The 6,596-nt window shown below is 37.1% G+C and overlaps 1 long non-coding RNA gene across 1 annotated transcript in view; it reads left to right on the top strand.

The window, feature by feature from the left end:
* The first annotated feature begins 678 nt into the window (after nt 1–678).
* The window catches only part of LOC125853896 (uncharacterized), an 8,681-nt gene continuing 2,763 nt past the window's right edge, over nt 679–6,596 (top strand). Inside the window, exon 1 of the long non-coding RNA XR_007445233.1 lies at nt 679–774. This is a non-coding gene — a long non-coding RNA (uncharacterized LOC125853896). The remainder of the gene's footprint in view (nt 775–6,596) is intronic.

Genomic DNA, 6,596 nt, shown 5'->3' with positions numbered 1-6,596 from the left:
ATCCCCTAAACCATGTGCCTACATGGGTTGCTTACTAGTTCTACCTTTGGCAAGTAGGACAACCTCCACGAAGTAGGATAGACTCCGGATTTCATGCCTAGCTAGTATGGTCTATGTCGGTTATGCCTATTCCCATCATGTGGGATGTGCACTCTAGTTATTGGATAGGTTCTACAACGTGTAGGTAGTAGTATGGGATGCTATCTACACATGGCACGAGTAGGCTTTGAAGATACTAAAGTGAGTTCCCTAAGTCTAATGACTATTATGTGAAAGTCCCCTTATGTGCTTGAATGTCTCCAAAATGGTTTCTTAAAGAATGTTGGCCTATTGATGCTATGTTGTAAATGAAACGTCCTTATCTAAGGTAATCTTGGGGAACACTTAAGTGTGCTTGAAGAGGTTGTACGGGCGGTCACTTCTTGTCTCACTCAAGTGTGTCTTAAGGTTATATTAGGTAGAGGTCCTATGGTAATGAAATGGCATGTGTTCCTTTAAAGTTAAGCATGGTTGTATATGAATATATGTTGAGTATGTATACGGTTGGCTATGGTTTTATATGTGAACATTGACTTGTATTATGTCTCTTATACTTGTGAAGTGAAGGGTTTATCAAAATGATATGAAAGCATACATTTCTTGTAAGTGTCCGTTGTGCATATTTTCTTGCATGGTCTCCATACTTAGTACTTAATTGTGCTAACCCCTTTCTTTCCCTTTTTGGACTAAAGTGTAGGGATTTGGAGATGATGACATGTCATGGCCATTTGATAGGTTTCTAAGTGTTGAAGATGAAGACTTGGTGAGTCCTCATATATTCGAGGACAATACCCCATATGTTCTTTTATGACTTTTTAGTATTGTTTAAGTTGTGTATGGGATTGGTCCCAAATTTTGTACTCTAAAGTATTAGATGGTTTTGAGACATCATGTATAAAGTCTAGAAAGTCTTCCGCTTGCTATTGCTTTTTTTTAATGAAATGTTTTCTTGGTAAAGAGAGTTTTAAATTCCTTATGGTTTTTTTTTGTCTATGCGATGACTGAATGCTAAGAGGCTTGTATTAGACCTCTTCGAGGTCGAGTACGCCGATTACGACTAGGGGGAGCTCCCGAGTCGTGACAGTATTGATGTCATTTGATCTGCATCGTTTAATGATGCACATACAGGCTATTAAGATCTTCAACAGGAGTCTGTTGAGATCACTTCATCCGCTCGTCTGCCTATGAGTGAGACCTCCTTACTTTTGAAGTATCTAGTTTTATGAGCTATTAGTAGTAGTTCTTTTGAGGAGTCGTGGGTCTTGTCCCGACACTCATCTTTGTATAGTAGAGGCTTCATAGATAGACATTTTTGGAGAGTCTTTCAGTTTGAGATATTTTATTTAAAACTTATGTTCCATACTCAGTATATTCAGTGAAGTTTTGAGATTAAGCAAATTGTTTTTAAACGTTTCTTTCAATTTGATGCTTATGTATGCTTCAGTTAGTCTTCCGCTTGTAGTCAGCGGGAATAAGGGTTCACTTAGGGCCAGCAATAGTTCCCGAGTACCGGCCACGTCCAGGAGGTACTTAGGTCGTGATAGTATGCGTGAAACACAAAAGGGGAAGAAAAAGAAAAAGAAAATAAATAAATGGGAAGAGGATTTTTAGGAGGAATAGTGAGTTTGAGGGTAATTAGGATAAAGGGTGAGATAATTTGAATTTTTTAGGGCCCTCTTTTTTTCTTCTTTTTCATAATATATAATATTTTTTAGACTAGCTAGGTTAAAGTTGAAGGATTAATTAAAATAAATAATAACTAACCAATACATTAAATTCACAAGCTTCTTTTACTAAAATCTAAACGTAAAGAGAGCATATAATTTGTTGCAATTTTCAGATCTTTTTTTTTATTTATTTTAAATTTTTAAACCTACTGAAATAATAATATTTAAGTTTTAAACTGGTGTAAAATCATAATTTTGGTCAAAAATCACGTGTGTACAGTATCTTATCCTTATACTAGGTACCTGCATCTTGTCTAGCAAATAAGCTCTTTTAATCCCTCTAGGCAATTGATCTAGCATATTGTATAACATAGGTCCACTCCTCTTTGACCATTTGTGGGGTGCATACAATTCTCTAAAATTGATTTAAGATCTTAGTATCATCAGTTAAGGATTAGGCTTGAAGATGTACGTACCTAAGATGACATTCAGGACTGGGTATGGGCACTATGAGTTCTTAGTGATGTTGTTTAGGTTGACCAATGCACCTGCAGCCTTCATGAATTTGATAAATGGTGTGTTCAAACCATTCCTGGATTCATTTGAAATTGTCTTTATTGATAACATGTTGGTCTACTTGAAGAGTAAGGAAGAGCATGATGACCATCTTCCTATTGTTCTAGAAGTCCATGGGAAAGTTTGACTCCATTTGGCTTGTAGTTGATAGACTGACTAAGGCATCCCACTTCATTCCAGTCAGAGTAGACTAAAAAGCCCATAATTTGGCAAATATTTATGTTAAGGAGATAGTAAGGCTGCACGGGGTGCCCCTTTCAATCATTTGAGACCGTGGTACACAGTTCACATCGATGTTTTGGGGGAAGTTCCATGAAGAGTTGGGCAATCAACTCACTTTTAGCACAACTTTCCATCCACTAAGTAATGGACAGTCGGAGAGGACAATTCAAGTGTTTTAAGACATGTTAAGGGCATGTGTAATTGACTTTGGAGGGTATTGAGATAAATTCCTACATTTATGTAAGTTATCTTACAAAAATATATATCACTCCAGCATTGACATAGCACCATTCGAATCACTTTATAAGAAGGGATGTAGATCTCCCATATGATGGTTTGAGGTTGGAGATGTGAAATCTATGGGGGTGGAGTTGGTAAAGGATGCTCAAGATAAGGTGAGAAGTATCCAAGCTAAGCTTCTAGCCACTCAAAGTCGATAGAAAGAGTATGCAGATCGTAAAGTAAGGGACATGACGTTCAGGCAAGTGAACAAGTTCTTCTGGAAGTGTCACCCATAAAGAGGGTGATGAGATTCGGCAAGAAGGGCAAACTCAGTCCTTGCTACATTTGCCCACTTGATATCCTTGACTGTGTAGGGCCAGAGGCTTATAGGTTGGATTTACAACCTAGCCTATCTGGATTCCATCCAGTGTTACATGTGTCCAAGAAGTATCATGGGGATGGAGATTATATCATCAAGCGGGACTTAGTTTTGTTAAACAATGATCTCCAGTATAAGGATGAACTAGTTGCAATACTTGATCGTGATGTCCGGAATCCAAGAACCAAAGAGATTAAGTTAGTGAAAGTTCAATAGAAGCATCATCTGGTTGAGGAAGATACTTGGGAAACTGAGAAGGACATGCGAGACAAGTATCCCAGTTATTTGACGATTCAGGTACTACTCTATTCTCACCTAAGCCAAGTTTTTGTTTCGAGTGATGTGTTCATTGATATTTATTGTAACGACATATTCCCATATCTATGGATAAGACAATGGGTAACTTTGAAATTTCAAACCTAGGCCACACTTGGACGAAATATGAGTCAGGTGAGGTCTAGGGTAATCTGGTAATGGATGGGGGATTTGATTTTGAATTTAATGATTTAAGTGGATAACCAAGACGATAAGAAGCATGTACAGCTTTACGGAATCAAATTCGGGTGGGTAGAACTCTAGTAATTGATCTTAGCGTGAAAGGGTGGTTTTAGAACATCAAGGTTTGAGCGTGTGTTGGGACATTGAGACTTGGAACACAAATTCCAAGTCTCTGTCTCATTGCAATCCACCACTGCGGGATTATTCCCGCCATGGCAGGGCCGCTATGGCGGGCCAGTCACTAGTAAAAATGGGAAAAGTCCTAAAGACATTATTTTTCTATGAACTTCATTCTAGGAGAGAAAAAGGGCAACCTAGGGCTATTTCTTCTAATTTTTCACTGATTCTCACGCTAAAGGTAAGTCAATTACTCCCCTATTTCGTAAATTGATTCTTAGAACTTAGAATCCGTGCTATTTGTCCTTGGGGAAGAGTTTTGGCTTGAATTTAATGGTGGAAAAATCCCTAGTTAGGTGTTAGGATCATGGGGTTGGCCAAGGGTTAGTATTTGGATATAATCTGGGTAAACTAGTCCTCTATTATTGAACCTTTGCATAATTTAATAGTTTCAGATCAAGAAAAAGTTGAGAGACTCCGAAAAGGGAAAGCTCAAGTTCTTTAACAGTGTCGAGGCTATGTTTCGAGGTAGGTGATGGTTTGGTTTCCCGTCTATGTTATATATGCATGCTAACTGCTCCATTGTATTCATGCATGTATGCGAATAGGGAAAAATGAATCTAATGAAATTACTAATTGTGATTCTATAGCTAGCATGCAATGAACCTGTTACCTGATTGTACGATATAAGTGTATAATTCATTCATTGTGGTGCTAATTTTGTTTGTGGTTGTGGTTAATTAGATTGGGTGTCACGTTCCGACACATTATTAGATCTAGTGTCACATTCCAACACACTAACCATTTGAGTACGGGTTCCATCAAAGGACTATCATTGATCGTTGCATTTGAGATTGATATTGTGAAACTGATATATTGAGCATGAACTGGTAAATTGTTACTCCTTATGTATATGTGTGGGTTACTATGTAGTAGTTACTTGTGTATGTCTCACTTACTGGAATAGTCGTGTATTCCTATCAATACACCGTTGTTTGTGTACTGCATGGATTCATCTAGGATCTTAGTCCATTTCATTCGGACTTAAACCTTTCAGATTCTTACATAGGTTTAGTTGTTTTGGGGCTGCATCCCCTTATCTTAGACTGTTTAGTTAGAAGTTCAGGTACAATGACTTTGAGGTTTTAAGGGTTGAATTTCTGCTTGTTTATTTTTGTGTTTGGTAACTTACTGAGTTTGTGGGAACTCAACTTGTAAATCGATTATTTAAACCTATTTCCACAGCTTTAAATACATGTCGTTTGGTTAGTATTGTTTAGTTAGGTTGTAGTAATGGTTCTCCCACTTGAGGGTTGGTGTGGGTGCCAATCACGACGGTTTGGGTCGTGACAAAACTGAACTTGTTGAAAGAGAAAATTATAGTATTGCCTTACGCTGGGCAAAATTCAACAAATAAGAGGGCAATAGTAATAGCTTTTTCTGTAGTCTAAGAATAAAATGATAAAGACATTTGACATAGTGTGGTAACTTTATAAAGTGCAAAGAGTATGAAAAGGGTATAGAGTATTTAACTGATTGAAGTTTAAAAGACCAAAGATATAAATATTGTAATATGAAAAGTCTGATATTGCAACTGATAATTCTAAAAGGTTTGGACACTAACCATCTACAATAATTGTTGCAAAGAGAAATCCCCCCCCCCCCCTCCAGTGAAACTAAATTAATTATCCAATTGATAGAAGATAAACATTTTAGCTTCTACTATGTAAAAGTTATTAGAGGAATGGTGTTAGTTAAGTGATAAAGATAAAGTGGTTATTTTTAATATGGTAAGGATATTTTCGCAATTCAACTGTCAACTATGGAGTTTTCAACTTTTAGTATAATATATGTTATGATGATATGATTTAGACATTAGCGAAACTTTTAATGGTCAAGGTAGGTTTGTTCTACTGAATTATCATGGATTTGAATCCCTTATCTAGCAATTTTAATGTTATATATAATCCCCCTTAGAATTCAAAACTCAAAAATAAAAACGACAAATGTGGCTTTGGCAGGGCTCGGACCGAGGTCGGGAGGGCGGATGAACTGGCCAGCTATGTTACTCGAACTCTTGAAAAATGTCGACGGGTTTGTATAATGTCCTCCAAAATTAGTGCATTTTTGGAGGATCCTACATGGGTATGGCAACAATTTTGGAGTGTGTACTAGCAACTTAGTTGGCCAGTACTAACAGCACCAAGTGTCATCATATGCTTTCCATGAGGGCACTATTTATTTTATTTAGTTTCTGCTAGTTTCTCCCAATAGAAAATATATATACATGATTTTTTTCCCCAAAATTAACATGTTCACGTACACTGCCACCTATACATGTGGGTCTGCCTATGTATATATATTAAAATCCCTCGTCTTTATGTTAAAGAGCCAAATTTTATGCCTTACAAACCCGTTTCATCAACAAATGAAGTCTCTAATTATGTGTCTTTGTTGTCATTCCCCACAATCTCAAGCTTCCTCCTTCGTTATTATGCCTCCTAGACCTATCATTTCATTTGTTTTCAAGATTTATTCCTGTAACGACCCGGAAAATGATAGAGTGAAACTAGAGTCTCACGTGTGAGTTTGGAGTCGAGAACTTAATGAAATGATTATATTTGAATTTGACCCAAAAAGTTCTTAAAAATGTGCTTCGGAAGTTACCGGAAACTTGTTTAGCTGTATATAAAAAGATCCGTTTCATTTTTCGAAAATCCGACTTCATATTCTTGTTTAGGGGGTCAAATTGAGTGGGAAATGGGTCTAACCCAAATTTTAGAGCAACCGTATCAAAATCCGAAATTTCCAAGTGAAGCCTTTTTCGAGGGTCTACTTTGGAGGGTCATATCTCCTAGCACACAAATAATTGGGTG

This window comes from Solanum stenotomum, chromosome 1, assembly GCF_019186545.1.
Source record: "Solanum stenotomum isolate F172 chromosome 1, ASM1918654v1, whole genome shotgun sequence".
In the NCBI taxonomy this organism is placed as follows: domain Eukaryota; kingdom Viridiplantae; phylum Streptophyta; class Magnoliopsida; order Solanales; family Solanaceae; genus Solanum; species Solanum stenotomum.
Note: the sequence above shows the minus strand (reverse complement) of the source record. Positions and strands in the feature narration are given on the sequence as shown.